The 18148-nt window shown below is 41.0% G+C and overlaps 1 pseudogene; it reads left to right on the top strand.

Moving 5' to 3' along the window:
* Positions 1-9130: 9130 nt before the first annotated feature.
* LOC109236598 lies at positions 9131-11495 on the top strand (annotated as a pseudogene).
* Positions 11496-18148: the final 6653 nt, after the last annotated feature.

Raw genomic sequence — 18148 nt, 5'->3', positions numbered from 1 at the left:
GTTGACTTGGGCATCATTCATGGTCTTGCTATCATAGTAAACCAGATGGAAAATATTGTTGATAATAGGAGTAGTAGTCAACTTGAAACATGAGCAATTCGAATGCCTTCATACAATCTTCGTTGAAATGGAACTTGGCATCCTTCTCCAAAAGATTACACAAAGGGTTTACCACCTTGAAAAATCCTTGATGAATCGGCGATAGAATCCCGCATGACCCAAGAAGCTCCTCACTCCCTTCACGGATGTAGGAGGAGGAATTTTTGAGATCACCTCAATTTTGGCCTTGTCGACCTCAATACCATGATTTGAAATTTTGTGGCCGACGACTATGCCTTCCTCGACCATGAAGTGACATTTCTCCCAATTCAACACCAAATTTGCCTCCTCATATCTAGCCAAGATGTTATCTAAATTGTTCAAGCAATCATCAAAAGAATTCCCAACCATAGAAAAATCGTCCATGAAGACCTCAAGAATATCCTCCACCATGTCGGTGAAAATAGCCATCATACACCGTTGAAAAGTCGCCGGTGCATTACACAACCCAAATGGCATTCTTCAGAACGATAAAGTACCATAAGGACATGTTAAAGTAGTCTCATTTTGGTCCTCCGGAGCAGTAAGAATTTTGTTGTAGCCGAAATATCCATCAAGGAAACAACAAAAAGCATGACCGGCGAACCTATCTAGCATTTGATCAAGGAAGGGAACTGGGAAATGATCCTTTCTTGTAACTTTATTGAGCTTGCTGTAGTCCATTCATACTCTCCACCCGGTCACCGTTCTTGTAGGAATCAACTTGTTCTTATCATTGGTAACCACAATCATGCCCCCTTTCTTTGGGACACATTGTATCGGCGAAGTCCATGAACTATCGAAAATGGGGTAAACAACCCCCGCATCCAACCACTTTATGATCTCCTTCTTGACCACCTCTTACTTTGCTTCATTTAGCCTCCTTTGATGTTCAACGGAGGGTTTGGCACCCTCCTCCAAAATAATCTTGTGCATGCAAAAGGTGGGGCTTATACCTCGGATATCCGCCAATGTCCATCCAATTACTCTTTTCCTCCTCTTTAGCACCTCCAATGTGGACTATACCTGTATGTTAGTCAAAGAAGAGGAAAGAATAACCGGTAAAGTTGAAGAAGGGCTAAGGAATTCATACCTGAGATGTGGAGGCAATTGCTTTAGCTCCAACATGGGAGGCTCCTTGATTAAGGGCTTTGTTAGAGGAGTCTTCCAGTTCTCAAGATCAAGGATAACTTTTTGGGATCATAAGTGTACGACCCCATTCCTTGCAATGCATTCAAACATTCCACATAACCATTATTCTCCTCATCATCATCAAGGTTAAGCAAAACGGCTTCCAATTTGTCCTCAACATTCATTGTGGCACTAACATCATCAACAATCACATCGGTCACCAAATCCATGAACAAACAAACTTCATTGCTATTCTGTTGCCTCATAGATTTGCACACATGGAAGACCACCTTTTCATCACCCATCCGGAATGTGAGCTCACCGATTTCCACATCAATAAGAGCATTCCCCATAGCAAGGAAAGGTCTACCCAAAATAATAGGCACCTCATAGTCCACATCACAATCAAGAATCACAAAGTCCGATGGGAGGATGAACTTGTCAACACGAACTAACACATCATCAATAATACCCAATGTCCTCTTTATTGTATGATCCGCCATTTGTAACCTCATGTATGTGGGTCTTGGTTGCCCAATTCCCAATGTTTTGAACATCAAATAGGGCATCAAGTTGATACTCACCCCTAGATCACATAGAGCTTTGGCAAAATTGGCGTTCCCTATAGTGCAAGGTATTGTGAAAGCACCCGGATCTTCCAATTTAGGAGCCATTGAGTGCACAATAGCACTCACTTGATGTGTCATCTTGATAGTCTCACAATTCATCGATCTTTTCCTGGTCACCAAGTCCTTCATGAACTTTGCATGGCCTGGCATTTTCTCTAAAGCCTCAACCAACGGTACGTTGATAGACAAACTCTTCATCACGTCAATAAACTTTTTAAATTGGTTCTTGCTATTTTGCTTTGCAAGCCTTTGAGGGTATGTAGGAGGAGGCCTTGGCATGAGTGCCTTAGCCTTCGGCACTACCAGTTCCGGCATGTCAATTACGTGTTCCCTAGACGGGTTCACTTCTTCTTGTGTATCCTCCACATTATCAATGTTAATTCTCACTTCTTCATTAGCTTGAACCAAATTACTTGGAGTCTCATCTTCTTGCACCAACACATCATCATCCAAAATTCTTCTTTGATTTGAGGTGGTTGCCTCCCCACCTTTTCCACTTCTTGTAATCACAGCCATAGCATGTCCCGTGTTGTGCCCACCCTTTGGGTTCACCACCGTATCACTAGGTAGTTCCCCCTTAGGAAGAGTGTTCAAAGATTGCAAGATTTGGCCCAATTGAACTTCCAAATTATGAATAGAAGTGTTGTGAGAGGCTAATTGAGCATCAGATTCAGCGTTCTTCTCCATTAGTTGTTTAAACATGTTCTCTATTCTGCCCATTTCATTGGTAGAAGAACTCAGAACTTGGGAAGGATATAGAGGTGGGTTGCTTGGTTGTTGAAACAATGGGGGCCTTTGAAAACCCGACCCCCGATTCCCTTGGTTATTATTGTTCCAACCCCCTTGGTTGTTGCCTCGCCAATTGCTTTGATTGTTGCCACCCCAATTGCCTTGATTATTTCCTCCCCAATTTCCTTGGTTACCTTGATTATTCCAATTTCCTTTATTAGTGTTACCACCACTTCAATTGCCTTGGTGGCCTTGGTTGTTCCAATTTGCTTGATTTCCTTGTGACCGCCTTTATTGTTGAGTTTGTCCTTGAGCATTGTTTTTTGACCTTGATAATTGTTGACATATTGCACTTCTTCTTCTTGCTCATTGAACGAATCGCCATGGTCATACCCACTATCATCTTGCATGAATTTTTTTGGATGGCTTTGCATATGTTAACCTTTTTGCTGTCTCTTGTTCATCATCATATTCACACCTTCCATCACATTCACTTGTTCCGTCCCTTGAACTTGTTAAAGTTGAGCTTTGGCCAATTGATTCATTATGGTTGTCAACTCAGCAATAGCTTTCCCATGATCATGTAGTTCCTTGTGTAGGTGAATGACATTTGGGTCACCTTGAGGAACATTGGCTCTACTTTGCCATACCGATGAGGTATCCGCCATCTCATCCAAACTTTCACAAGCTTTGGCATAGGGCGTGCTCATGAAGTTCCCACCGGAGAGTTGACTTACACGCATTGATTTGTTGTGTTGATCCCCCTGTAGAAGGTTTGTTGGATCATGGCCTCGGTCATATCATTATTCGGGCACTCTTTAACCATGGTACAATATCTTTCCCAAATCTCATGCAATGGCTCATTGGGTTCTTGCCTGAACGCAAGAATCTCATCCTGAAGTGTAGTCATATGTCCCGAAGAGAAGAATTTGGCAATGAATCTTTCCGCCAACTCATCCCATGTATGGATGGAATGATTGGGCAATCTCTCTAACCAGTCCAATGCCTTTCCCCGTAGAGAAAAGGGAAATAGCCTCAACCGCAGCGCATCCTCGAAAACATTGGTTTTCTTGCTCCCCCAAAAAGTATCGACGAACCGTTTGAGATGCTTGTAAGCATTTTGACTCGGAGCCCTGTTGAAGAATCCGCGTTGCTCAAGTAGCGTATGCATCACATTGGTGATTTGGAAGTTGCTCGCCCTAATGCGGGTGGGACTTTAGCACTCGCATAACCCTTGTTTGGCAACACCCGGCGTGCTTCCTCTCTTGGTGGAGGTGGGAGAGAGACGGGAACATTATCATGATGCGGTCGGCCTCGCCTATTTGCTTGAGGTTCAAGAGGAACCTCATCAACTTGGTCATCATCTACGTCCTCCCCCATTGGCAAATTCCCGATGGGCTCGCTGTTGAGAGCCATTTTCGTCCCTATAATCAATTCAAAAACAAAGTTAGTGACTCAGAAGTAAAAGAAGACAAATCACATAAAGACCTAGATGTATAGCTAAATTCGTTTAACTCCTAGGCAACGGCGCCAAAAAATTGATGTCGCCCAAACTCACACCACAAATATAGGTTGTGAGGCAATCGAAGCAATAATAAAAACCCAACACAAGTTGGGGTCGTATCCATAGGGAGTTAGATCTAAGATTAGGTATACACCTAGTGTGACTGTATGATGTGCCCAAGATTGCACTTCCACATATTTGGTTGGTGTTTCTGCTTCGACTTTTAAGCTATTGATTGTAATTGTACAGCTAAGAGACAATATTTTTGGTGTTGTTGTTTTTTAAGTTGATAAAAGATCTAGGGTCGTGACTTCCACCAAGGTGGTTACCTAATGGGTTGTAAACTCTAGGGCAAGCTTGATTGTTCGGGGTTGTAATATAGCAATCACACACAATTACCCACTCAATAGCTCTCGGTAGTTAGAGTGATTTTTTCCAATTTGGCTTTCTCAAGTCCAAATGGGTATTACACAACACAAGTGATAAATGCTCAAGTCGGGTCTTACTTTCTCTAGATTGAACCCTTTAATTGGGGCTATCAATTTCTGAGTTCACCCCAATTCCTTGTTAGCCAAGTTTTCCTAAACTTAGTCTCTCTTTCTCAAGCATAGACAAGTCAAATAGGCATGAATTAATGTTTGTAACCATTAATTCTTGAATTCATGCAAGAACTAGGCTAAATATCACTAACCCAATCACAAACAAACCCTAAATCAAACACCCATTAAGTACCCACACTAGGGTTGGGTCACAACCCTAGCGAAAAATTTAGCTACTCATGAGAAATGAAGAAATTAAAAAAGAAACTAAGATAAAATCCATAATAGATGATTAAGGAAAGAAAATCTAATGTTAAAATGCTAAACTAATACAATGTTACCCAATACAGTAAAGAAAAAGAGCTCAGGTGCTCTCTACTTACAAAACTTAACCTAAAAGTAACAAAAAGTTCTATTTATACAAAGATGAAAATATCTTACAAAATTGCCCCTGCGGAGGTTGTGCGGCCGCATAATTATGTGTGCGGTCCGCACATTGGGACATGGCTTGATAGGTTCCAGTTTTGCGGCTGCACAATTCTGGGCTGCGGCCGCACTCCTTCAACTTCAGCGGACTGCACATTTATGAGTGCGGCCGCACTCTTGCTTCTGCGGCCGCACAATTATAGTGCGGTCCGCACTTCATGACCTTGGGCTTTTGCATCGTGGGACTTCTGTGGACTGCACATTTCTGAGTGTGGTCGCGCTCTTTATTATGCGACCGCAAATAAATGGCGCGGTCTTCATTTCTTCTTGACTTTAAAATCCCATCTCTCCGAACTTTGTCTTCTGCGGCCGCACGAGTCTGCACTTCGCAGAGCATGTCTAGTTAGAGGCTTTCTTAATGTTTTGCGGCCGCACTCAATATTGTGCGGTCCGCACAGTGCCCTTTTAGCCTGGTTTTTGTCCTTATAAAAAATTACTCCTTCTTGAGCTGAATTTCATATCTTTAGCTCATATTCTAACACTCCTGCAAGCAAGCACATTTCATTAGTTTTAGGGAATACCTTTAAGCAATTTTGAGCTAAAACAAAAGTAAAATAGTGCAAATAAGTAGTCAAAATCCCTACTTATCAATCAACTCACCTCCTTCCTCTACTGCAGTTCATGAGGAGGTATCTCCTACTGAAGCAAATCCAACTCTGCCTAATACAACGCATATCTCACAACCACTCAATTCTGATACAACTCAAGAGCTCAGGAGGTCTAGTAGACCAAGCAGACCTCCTGTTTAGTTGCAAGATTATGTTACTAAACCAGCAACTCACACCTATCCATATCCTATTTCATCCTATGTAACCTACTCTAAATTGACAACACCTTATCAGCATCTACTGGCACTTCACTCAGCCATTCCTGAACCTAAGTCCTTCAAAGAGGCTGTCTCAGATCCCAATTGGGTGCATGCCATGAAGCAGGAAGTAGCAGCTCTTGAAGACAAAACCACCTGGACCATTGTAAACTTGCCTCCTGACAAGTCTCCTATTGGGTGCAAGCGGATTTTTAAGATCAATTATAGGGCTTCGGGTGAGGTTGAAAGGTATAAGGCTAGGTTGGTGGCCAAAGGGTACAACTAGAAAGAAGGACTTGACTACACTGAGACCTTCTCCCCAGTGGTAAAGATGGTCACTGTGATTCTGTTATAGCTCTAACTGCCTCTCTGAATTGGCAGATTTACCAAATAGATGTACACAATGCATTCCTCAATAGTAATCTTATTGAGGAAGTGTATATGCATATTCCTGAAGGCTTTTGCTGACAGAGGGGAAACTCAGAAGGTCTGCAAACTCCAAAAGTCACTGTATGGCCTTAAATAGGCCCCAAGACAGTGGAGTATGAAGTTAACAGAAGCTCTAGTGGAGATGAAATTCCAGCAGAGTTACTTTGACTATTCTCTCTTCACCAGAAAAGCAAAGTGACACATAGTTGTAATCTTAGTCTATATAGATGATCTGATCACTACAAGCAACAATCCTAGTCAACTAAACCAAACAAGAGATGACCTACAGACTAGATTCAAAATGAAGGACCTTGGGGAGTTGAAGTTCTTTCCAGGCATTGAATTTGCCAGGTCCAAAAAAGAGATAGTAATGAATCAGAGAAAGTATGCTATGGAGCTGATTTCTGAATCTGGCCTAAGTGGAGCAAGGCATGCTGGCACTCTTCTTGAAATGAACCAAAAACTAACATCAACAGACTATGACAGCTGGATGAAAACTAATGCAGTATATGATGTTTTGAAAGATCATAGCAGCTATCAAAGACTAGTAGGCAGGTTGCTGTACCTCACCATGACCAGACCTGACCTTGACTTTGCAGTGCAAGTCCTTAGCTAATTTATGCACTATCCAAAGGTATCACATATGGAAGCAACCCTTAGGGTGGTAAGATACATCAAGCTGCGCCTGGGTTAGGTCTCCTACTGCCTGCTAATAGCACAAACAAACTTAGAGCCTACTATGACTCATACTTAGGAGCATGCCTGCAAACCAGAAGATCAGTCACTAGCTATTTAGTAAAGTTTTGAGATGCATTGATATCATGGAAGTCCAAGAAACAAGAGACAGTTTCTAGGAGCTCAGGAGAAGCATAATTCAGAAGCATAGCTGCATGTGATGCTGAAGTAACTTGGCTAATAGGACTTTTTGGAGAGCTTGGGGTGAAGATTGAACTACCTGTTGAGCTATTCTGTGATAGTAAAGCTGCAATTCATATTGCAGCCAACCCAATCTTTCACGAAAGAACAAAACATATAGACATAGATTGGCACTTTGTGGGGGAAAGAATATTACAAGGAGCAATGGAGACGGAACACATATCTACAAAAGTGCAATTAGCTGATCTCCTGACTAAGAGCGTGGGCAAGCTACAACATGACTATCTGCTGAGAAGTTTAGGAGTGAAGAACCTGTTCAAGCCATCAACCTGAGGGGGAGTGTTGAAGATGAGTTAGTTGGAAAGCAAGTTGTGGCTATGGGTTCCACCTAATATTAAGTCGTTATAATCTATATAGGTGGGTAGGCAGTTGGAGTTGTTAGAAATCAATAGAGTAGCATGTATAAGTACACTGTAATTGTACATAGTTAGATACAATGCAATGAAGAAGATGAAATTCATTTTCCAGAAATTCTGTCTCTAAAGCTCACAACATCTTCTTCCTTAATTCACTTTCAAACTAAAGCTTCCATCCATAAAATTTATCAAGAATCAAACCGAAAAGGAAAAAATAATCGGAGTAGATATACCACATTCAAATATGTAAGAAAAATGAGAAAATGTGGATGTGCTTCCAAATCATCTTCACAACAGTTCCTCTTCTTCCTTAGTTTTTTGGCAAACTTTTTTCTTGTTTTTCTGATGGAGGCTTATGGGATTGATAGTCGATAGACTAATTTGTGAGGCTTTTAAAGTTGTAACACGATGGAAACGGTTCTTAATTTATGAGGCATTTGGAATGGTTTTGAATAGGGGAAACGGTTTACACATTGAATTAGTTAGAAGGAATAAGAGGAAAAAACTTCTTTAAATTTTTGTGTAATAGACGTGACTTTTCGGTCTTTAGTGTGGACCAAACAGAGATGGTTTTTGGGCTTTCTAGAAATACCACATAAGTCAAAATAAGGAGAAAATAACAAAAAATTGAGGGAAAAGATAAATTTATATTCTGGCTTTAGAGAATGCCACATAACCTCTTAGATGTCCCTCAATTATATATATATATATATATATATATATATATATATATATATATATAGGTCTCCTATTGTTCCTCCTAAATTAGTACAGAAGTTTACCTAAAAGAGTACATATGTTTGACCTGCTGGCAATAGGAAAGATATTTAAGACTTACGAGGTCTTTGTTGATGTAGAAGCAACCGAAGGTGTCATCCCAGCCGGTGGTCAAGTTGTTCTCATTAGCAAAGTCACCGACGTTGATGGCGGAGTTGCGTCACCTCCACCAAGGCAGACGCCGTATTCGTCTCCGCTGTGGCCGGAGCTCCGGTGATAAGAATATTAGGCCTCTTTCTGCAGCTGCTATTTTCGCCATATCCATTTACTGTGCTAACAAAATGAATATAAAACTAAGGTAGGACACGGCACCAGCGTCACCTATTAGTCTGATCAACAACTAAGCTTTTTTTATAATATAGGTCAACTCTATAACATTTGTTTCAGCCAAAACTAAATGTGTAATAAAATTAGTATGTTTGTTAATTTATTAAATTAGTGTCATTATAAATCCTTTCTTTTATTGCGCTAGAGTAGCCTTTTGAAGTGGTCATCAAATCGAAACTTTGGTACATCATTTAGTTCTGTATACAAAACTTCAGCAAAAATAATTTTTCATCGGTTCTCCATATATTTTTCAGGATCTCAACGTTTAGTGTACCGAGAAAGCCAAGAAGTCTTGCACGGTTGACAACAGCTCCCCTAAAATCTCACCATTCCCTCTATATAAATAGTTACACACTCTGCACCTCAGTCAACAGTGAACCAAAAACGATTAAAAAAAACTTGTCTTTTTATTACGAGACGATAAATATGGGAAAGAGAAAGAGTCTGCTGCTATTAGTGCTGGTACTTTTCTCTGCACTAGTGGCCTCTGTTGGCAGGCATTGGAGAGAAAGAGATGAGGAAGAAAGTGAGCAAAGAACTCAAGGAGAAAAATGGTTTTTGCTGCGTCACTTACATGATGTAGTGAAAACTAATGCTGGGGTCATGAAATTGGTGAATGGTGGATATCGTAGAGGAACATCTTTCCATAGTCCAATGCATATTGGTTTCATCTCTATGGAACCCAATAGCCTCTTCATCCCTCAGTACCTTGATTCTAATCTTCTCCTCTTTGTTCACCATGGTAAACTTAATTTTTTGACTTTACCTTCTACAGTGTTTCAGACTTTTTACACTACCAAATCACATAAAAGATTACTACATGTAATTTTTTTTAAAAAGTGCCCGGAAAACAAGCATGCTACAATATGTTAAAATAACATCATTTTTTTATATATATAATGTCAGTGTATTTAGGTATCCTCTGCTTAGTATGCTAGAATGTTCATTTTCTATGAAATGAATACAGGGGAAGCAAGAGTTTGACACATCTACGGGGATGAATTAGCAGAAAGGGGTTTGAAGCCCGGAGATGTGTACACAATTCCTGCTGGATCAGCTTTCTATTTGGAGAATAGAGTTGAAAACCAGAGACTTCACATTATTTGCAGTATTGATGTTACCTCAGAATCCATGGGATGGCATGCTTTCCAGGTACCGTAAGCCAATTTCTCAAAAATTGGTGATTTAATCCATTTCTTGTCTTACGTTTTATAGTCCTTTTTTCCAAAATTTTTGTAGTAACTCATGTAACTATTTTGCAGTCTTTCTTCATTGGTGGTGGAAATTATCCTACATCCATTCTTGATGGATTCGACCATACCACATTATCAACTGCTCTTAATGTAAGTATTCAAGTATATTACCTTTTCTTGCTACATTTGTCAGTGGAAAATAAAAAAAAACTGAATCAAGATTAATATTGTATAACTCCAGGTCTCGATAGCAGAATTAAGCACGTTCTTGGCAAGGCAATGTTCCGGACCGATCGTGCATTTATCTGGTTCTCATCACACACACTTGGTCCAAATTCTTGGCCCAAGAACCCCACAAGAGACTAGCTCACTTGAAGAGGATTGTGAATTTTGAGGAAGAAACTACCCCAAAGGAAGAGGAATACACATGGTCATTGAGGAAATTTCTATTTACTTTGTTAAACAGGGAAGATGTTGTCGAGAGAGTGAATCATAAAGCTCCATCAGCGTATAATCTCTACAACAGGAAAGCCGATTTCAAGAACGACTATGGATGGAGCAAGAAGTTGGATGAGTCTAATTATTCTCCTCTACAGACATCTCGAAATGGCGTTTATCTTGTCAATCTATCTCCGGTTAGGACCCTCTCTTTATTCAAGGTCATCATACATGAAAATATGTATTATAAAAATTCGGAAATTACAGTCACGGAATTACAGTCAATGGCTTAAAAATCGTAAATTTGCCTAAGGCAGGTGGTGAACTTTGATTTAAAAAAAAATCTCAAATCTCCTATTATGACAACAAATCTAAGTTGACATGGTCCAAAATGTATTGTAATAGTGGGGTTTTTTTTCTTTGTTACATGTGTTTATCTAAGTTTGTTGGTTAATGTAGGGATCCATGATGGCACCTCATGTTAATCCAACGGCAATAGAGTATGGAATAGTGTTGAAAGGGACTGGCAGAGTCCAAATTGTGTATCCAAATGGGACTTTAGCCATGAACGCTAGAGTACGAGAAGGGGACGTTTTTTGGGTGCCGAGGTACTTCCCCTTCTGCCAAATTGCTTCAACAAATGGCCCGTTTGAGTTCTTTGGTTTCACGACATCAGCAAGGAGAAACCATCAGCAGTTCTTGGTGGGTAAGAACTCATTGATGCAGAGCTTGAGAGGGCCAGAATTTGCAGCTGCATTTGGTATAAGTGAGAAGAGGCTTAAGAGGATTGCCAATGCTCAAAGTGAACAAGTCATCTTGCCATCATCGTCACCGGCTTCTCTGCATGACAAGGCAACAGAGCCAGAGAGGAAGAAGATGGTCAAGTTTGAAAGGATGATAGGGAGCTTTGGCAACGACATGATCATGGGTTTTGATTAGTTTAGTTTAGTTGAAATGCTAGCTAGTTGGGCTAGTCAAGTTTTGGCATGAAATTTAGGAGGCAATGTTAGAACTATTTTGTTCTTTTTTGGTTTGTTTTTTCTTTCTTTTTGGATTTTGTTTTCTTGGTCCTCTTGGACACAAGAGGCCATGTCCTCTTTGAGTTTTGAATAAGACGGATTTGTTTTTGCACGTTCCATTGATGGCTCAAACTGCATTAAGAAAACTTAGAGTTTCACTTGGCACCTGTGCATGGTTGGTATTTTTCAATATGATATTTGCGATTACAAACAGAAAGAACTGATATCTTGAGAGTTTCAGTATTATAGATTTTAGTTCCTGATAACAGTATGGTGTTTAAACTCTACATAAGAAGAACTAGATTCTCACGGCCGCACCATCACACCAGAGAAAAGAATGTTGAATAAACTCGATCCACTTGTTCGGGCAGTTGAGATGTGATAACTCAAAAGGTCATCTTTTGTTTTAGAATCCATTTCTGTGTTCTGAGGCCTTGAAAACCTCCTTGTATCTCTCATCGATTTGCGTGCGCAGTCCGGGCACGATACCGAAAAGCTTTTGTGTGAAATTTTTTGAGAAATAATGATTTTGGTTTAAAAATATGATTTTAGTTGACTTCGGTTAATATTTTTGGTAAACGGACCCGGACACGTGATTTGACGGTCCCGTAGGGTCCGTAGCAAAATATGGAACTTGGGCTTACGCCCGGAATCGAATTCCGAGGTCCCTAGCCCGAGAAAAGAATTTTAAAGAAAATTGTTTGCTGGAAAGCATAAGGACTTTTGGAAATGAAATGGTATAAAATCTTGATGGTATCGGGCCCGTATTTTGGTTCCGGAGCTCGGTACAGGCTTAATATAATATTTACGTCATATCTGTGAAATTTGATAAGAATCAGAATTGATTTGGTATAAATCGGACCCTTGGTTGAGAAAATAGAAATTTGAACTATCTTGTGAAATTCATGAGTTTTGAGGCTGAATTCGTAGTTGTTGATGTTATTTTAATGATTTGATCGCACAAGCAAGCCCGTATGATATTTTTAGACTAGCGTGCATGTTTGGTTTAGAGCCCCGAGGGCTCGGGTGAGTTTTGGATAGGCCACAAAGTGATTTTGATCTTAGGGAGATTGCTGGTATGTTGCAGCTGTGTAGCAGGCCTCTGATCTCGCAATTGCGAGATCAGGCATCGCAATTGCGATGTAAGCAGTGGCCGCAAATGCGAGCTTTTGCTTCACAAATGCGAAGAAATCAGGGCCAGCTTTTCTCCCAAATGCGAGATTTACTTCGTAAATGCGAAGGTTGTCCAGGAAGGCTAGAAGTCGCAAATGCGACATAATTGTCGCAAATGCGAAGGCAGCAGAGATTGCGAAGGTCCGCATTTGAGATGCCCTTCTCGCAATTGGGAGCTTCGCAAACAGTCACAATTGCGACATCTGCAGCTGATAAAAACATCATTTGGACGGGATTTTCACTTCCCTTCTCAAATTTTCAAATCCTAAACTCCCATAATCGATTTTCTTGAAGAGAGTTCTTCCCCAATTCATAGGTACACAATTTCTAACTTATTTTCTTCAATCTATTTCATCTTTTTACATGATTTCATCTCAAAATCTAGGGTTTTGCATGGGAAATTGGGTGCTCTTGGGTAGAATTTAGGAATTTCGAATTTGGGGAATTTGGACCTCAATTTGGGGTCGGATTCCAAACCAATTGCATATCCGTGCTCGGGGGTGAATGTGTAATCGGGTTTTGGTCCGAACTTCGAGTTTTGACCAAGCGGGCCCGGGGACGGGTTTTGACTTTTTGGGGAAAACATTGGGAAATTCATATTCATGAATTAGAATTGGTTTAATTAGTATTTATTTATGTTATTAAGTAAATTATGACTAGATACAAGCGGATTGGTGGTGGAATCGAGAGGTAAAGCGGTGGTCGAGTGTTGAATTATCCGTTGGCTTGAGGTAAGTGTTTGGTTTAACCATGACTTGAGGGAATAGGAATCCCCGTCTTATGTGCTAAGTGAAATCTCATGCGTGTGGCATATAGGTGTGGTGACGAGTATCTATACGCCACCAAACTTCCTTTTTTAGTTTGTTCCCTTCCCGATTTCCTATTATACTATTTCTTGTTTTATTTGCTACCTGCTTAAACTGCTTCCATGCCTTATTTGCTACTTGATCACAAATGTTCCATGTATAATTGCTTCATGTTAACTGTTGTTCTCTTTATTAAATTATTTAATTGTTTCATGTTAGTTGTTGATGTTCCCGTTGAGATATTATTGGTTTCGTAGCTTCATTTTATTACCCCGTTAGCTTATATGGATTCATTGGTGCCTTATGGTGCACGTTGGTTGGTCTCGCTGATTTGTTTTCATGAGTAAAGTTTCATAATCGTAGCGATATTCCATCGTGTAGTTGAAGTACAAGAATTGTTGAAATTGAGTTAACTTGTGAAACACCTTGTATTTATTCTTTGTGATTGGTGTTGATATATACATATGCTGGGATCGGGTTGCACGCTGCAACAGGAGGAATAAGGGAGAATTGTGATTGTCTGGTGGGATCGGGTTGCACGCCGCAACAAGGAGTAATAAGGGTGGACAGATGAGATCGGGTTGCACGCCGCAACAGGAGGAATAAGAGTGATATGTGTTGAGGAGTAATAAGGGAGGACAGGTGGGATCGGGCTGCGCCGCAACAAGGAGGAATAAGGGAGAATATTAATACTGTTATTATTGGAATATCGATATTGTTATTGCTTTTTTTGAGGGATCGGGATGCACGCCGCATCAGTTGTTGTTTTTGGCATTTATTTCTGTTGAAGATATTATTGAGGTGTTGAAATTCCCTATGGATTGGTCATAGCTGAATATTAGTAGATTGGTTGGGTCCTGTGTTCCTTTAATGCAATTTCCGGTTATTTTTCATTCCGTACTTCTTTTCTGTTTATTATAAACTGTTGCAAGATATATATATATTGTTATGCCCAGCCGTAGCCTCGTCACTACTTCGCCGAGGTTAGGCTCGGCACTTACCAGTACATGGGGTCGGTTGTACTGATACAACACTCTGCACTTCTTGTGCAGATTACGGAGCTAGTGGCGGACCGTAGTTCGAGGTTGCTGCCTTTAGTCCCGTGGAGACCCGAGGTAGTCCTGCAGGCGTCTGTAGGCCTTGGCGTCCCCTTCTATCCTGTTTTTCTTTTCTGTTTTATCTATTTCCGAAACAGATATGTATTTCCTTGTTCAGACTATTATGTGTAGTATTCGTAAATGGTCCGTGAAATTGTGACACCAGTACTGGGGTGGAGTCTTATTACGGTTTCGCAGTTGTATTAAGATAACTTATTAAATTCTGTTCGTTCATTTTTATTCCGCTGATATACTTATGTTAACTTGTAAATTGTTAAAAGATAAAGAGGGAAAAGATGAAATAATTGGTGACGTTGGCTTGCCTAGCGAGTACAATGTTAGGCGCCATCACGGTCCCGACAGTAAGAAATTCGGGTCGTGACATGAGATGCGTTGCACTGCAGTTCCTACGCATCTATTAAATTTTTAAGCAAATCCTACATTATTAGAAGTTGCAGGAAGAAGAAGATGAGACACATTCGAATTAAGCACATCATACTCATCTATCTATATCTATACTATATTAAAAGTGGGAAGCTCTTAAGTCTAAAGTTGAATTACAAAAATGCCGATAAAATTAATGGACTTGTTTACCCTTTCAAATGTTATTTAGTAATAATATTCAAATAGAAAAATAAAACTAATTTGTGTTCATTCTTAGAATAATTGCGCCTTTCCACTTATCGTGTAACGAACATGTCCATTAAAAATAATCTTTAACCGTTGCAACCTTTAGAGTTAAATCAAAATTTAATATACTTTAAATGATCTAATAGAGCAGCCAATGCGTGAGTTACACTACTAGAAATCCAGTAATTACCGACAAAAATTTTCCGACCAACGTTGGTCGGTCAAAAAAAGCGATCAAAGTTGGACGGAAACTGGGAGAAAAATATTTTACATTTATTTTAAAAAAAGACGAACAAAGTTGGTCGGTAATGTGGTCAACAAGTTGACCGAGCTGGTCAGACTTGCTTAGTCAAAGAAACTTTCACATTGCCGACCAACTTTGGTCGGTAATATGGACCCAATTTTTAAAATCTTAATATTTATATTATTTTTAAAATGTTTTATAAAAGTTAAAGAAATTTTATTTAAAATTAATTCAGCGGAAGCATTTACCGACCAACTTTGGTCGATATTGTACACGGTGAAATTAGATGGTCCAATTTCCCGTCATTAAGGCATTCCGGAAGATCATCTCGAAGCCTCGAGGCCGCAAAGCTGTGACCGAGTTCCTTCCCTCGCGGCTCGTCGACGACCGACCTAGAGGCATTATTGATCGCGGCAAGGGTAAAGAAGGGGAGTTCCCAAGGCACGCGGCTAAATCTGACAAAGCCTAGCCGCCTACTCTGAACCCAAATCAGGGTGTCATGTGTAGCCGCCCCATCTCCATATCTTTACAATTAATGTATTTTATACCGTGTAGGAATTCCCCTTCTACGTAAAGGGGATCTTTGTTATTCTGTAGTGCGGCTGTTACTCCAACTACTTCACATGAAATATACAAGAACTCTCTCTTTTTTCTCTCTAACATACTCTCTCGATATTGTTGCTCTTATTTATTACTTTCACACTTGTTCTTCATTTATTGCTTATCATTGGTCATAAAGAGCCTTCACTGATTATTTTACAACTGTTAGCCCTTCCTTAGTTACCCTTAATAGCTCGAGCTCGAGCCCATGAATCGACCTCGAGGCCCCATATCGGTCAGTTCGAGACCCTGATTGGTCAGCTCAACGATTTGATTGTAACTCTATTTTAGCTTGCATTTCGTCTCTAGACTTCATACACTTAGCATCATCTGCTTAAACAACTAGCATAAAAATAGATCACGTATTATTAGAGTCTCATCAACAAATTTAATTGTTATTACAGTTAAACAGTTTGGCGCCCACTGTGGGGCTGAAAATAATAGTGATTATTTTCTTGCTGGTTTCAACACATAACGCAAGTTATCTTTCACGCTTTTTCTTGTCCAAGATCTTGGGTTTCAGGTTAAAATGTCTGATTCAGTAAACAACAGTATTGAGAACCACGAAGAAAATGGTGTGGCTGTTTCAGGTGTTGGTGAGCCGCCATAAAATCTTGAGAATGCGCCAGGACCGATTCCGGTGGACGGAATCTTCTGTGACGCTCGACATGTCAAAAAAAAGCTCCCACACTAACAGAAGCATACACCAAGTCGACCAACAGGAAGCCCAAAAAACCCCAGCTCGGGAAGAACGTGAAGTTAGCCTGCACGTTATTTTTGAAATGTTGCAGGCACAACAGCTGGCTATTACTCAGCTGCAAAGTCACCAGAAGACTCCTAGTACGGTAGCACCGGAGACAGCCCCCCTGGCCGAACAGGTACCGGAGAGGTCAAGCAATAATGGGTCGATAACCGATCCCGCCATCATAAAAATGCTCGAGGACCTCACCAAAAGGATCAAATCGGGAGAGGAAATGCTAGCAGCCAATGACAAGAAGGTCGATACTTACAACTCCAGGGTCGACCAAATCCCGGGCGCACCCTCGGTCCTGAAAGGTGTAGATTCGAAGAAGTTCGTGCAAAGGCCGTTCCCTGAGGATGAGGCTCCGAAACACATTCCAAAGAAGTTCAGAATGTCAGAACACCCAAAATACAATGGGACCTCAGACCCTAATGAGCACGTTACTGCCTACACCTGCGCAGTGAAGGGCAACGACCTAAAAGACGACGAGATCGAGTCCGTCTTACTGAAGAAGTTCGGGGAAACACTCTCAAAGGGGGCCATGATGTGGTATCACAACCTAGCTCTCAACTCCATAGACTCATTTGCCATGCTGGCAGACTCCTTCATAAAGGCACATGCCGGCGCCGTCAATGTAGCAACGAGGAAGTCTGACGTGTTCAAGATCATGCAGAGAGAGAATGAAATGCTGCGAGAGTTCGTATCTCACTTCCAAACCGAAGGAATGGAACTACCGCCGGTCTCCGACGACTGGGCGATACAGTCCTTCACTCAAGGCCTGAATGAGCGGAGCTTAGTAGCTTCAAGGCAGCTGAAAGAGAATCTCATCGAGTATCCTGCTGTAACCTGGTCGGACGTCCACAACCGATATCAGTCAAAGATCAGGGTCGAGAATGACCAGCTGGGAGCCCCCTCGGGCTCAGTATACCCGAGTAGGCTTGTGACGAAGGAGCCAAAGACAAATAAGGAATGATATCAGCCATACACCGAAGACAGGAGGAATGCCCCGAGGCGCAACCCACCTCGCCACGATTGATTGATCAACCGAGGACAGAATCCTCGGTGACACATTTACAGAATCGGATTCGATGGAAACACGGGGCCAACAGGGGCACCTCGCTTATCAGAATACAACTTCAACGTTGATGTATCGGATATCGTTTTCGCCATCAGCAAAATCAGAGACACCAGATGGCCCAGGCCTATACAGTCGGATCCTCCTCAAAGGAATCATAACTTAGTATGTGAATTTCATAACACTCACGGTCATAGGACCGAAGATTGCCACCAACTCCGAGAGGAAGTAGCCAGGCTACTCAATAAAGGTCACCTCCGAGAATTCTTAAGCGACCGGGCAAAAAATCAGTTCCGAGAAAGAGAGGCAGCCAAAAAGAACGAAGCGAACGAGACACAACATGTTATCCACATGATCTTGGGAGGCGTCGACGATCCCGAAGAGCCAGTGATGAGAAAGACAAAA

This window comes from Nicotiana attenuata, unplaced genomic scaffold, assembly GCF_001879085.1.
Source record: "Nicotiana attenuata strain UT unplaced genomic scaffold, NIATTr2, whole genome shotgun sequence".
NCBI classification, from domain to species: Eukaryota; Viridiplantae; Streptophyta; class Magnoliopsida; order Solanales; family Solanaceae; genus Nicotiana; species Nicotiana attenuata.
The sequence above is the reverse complement of the archived record's forward strand: the minus strand, read 5'-3'. Positions and strand labels throughout refer to the sequence as shown.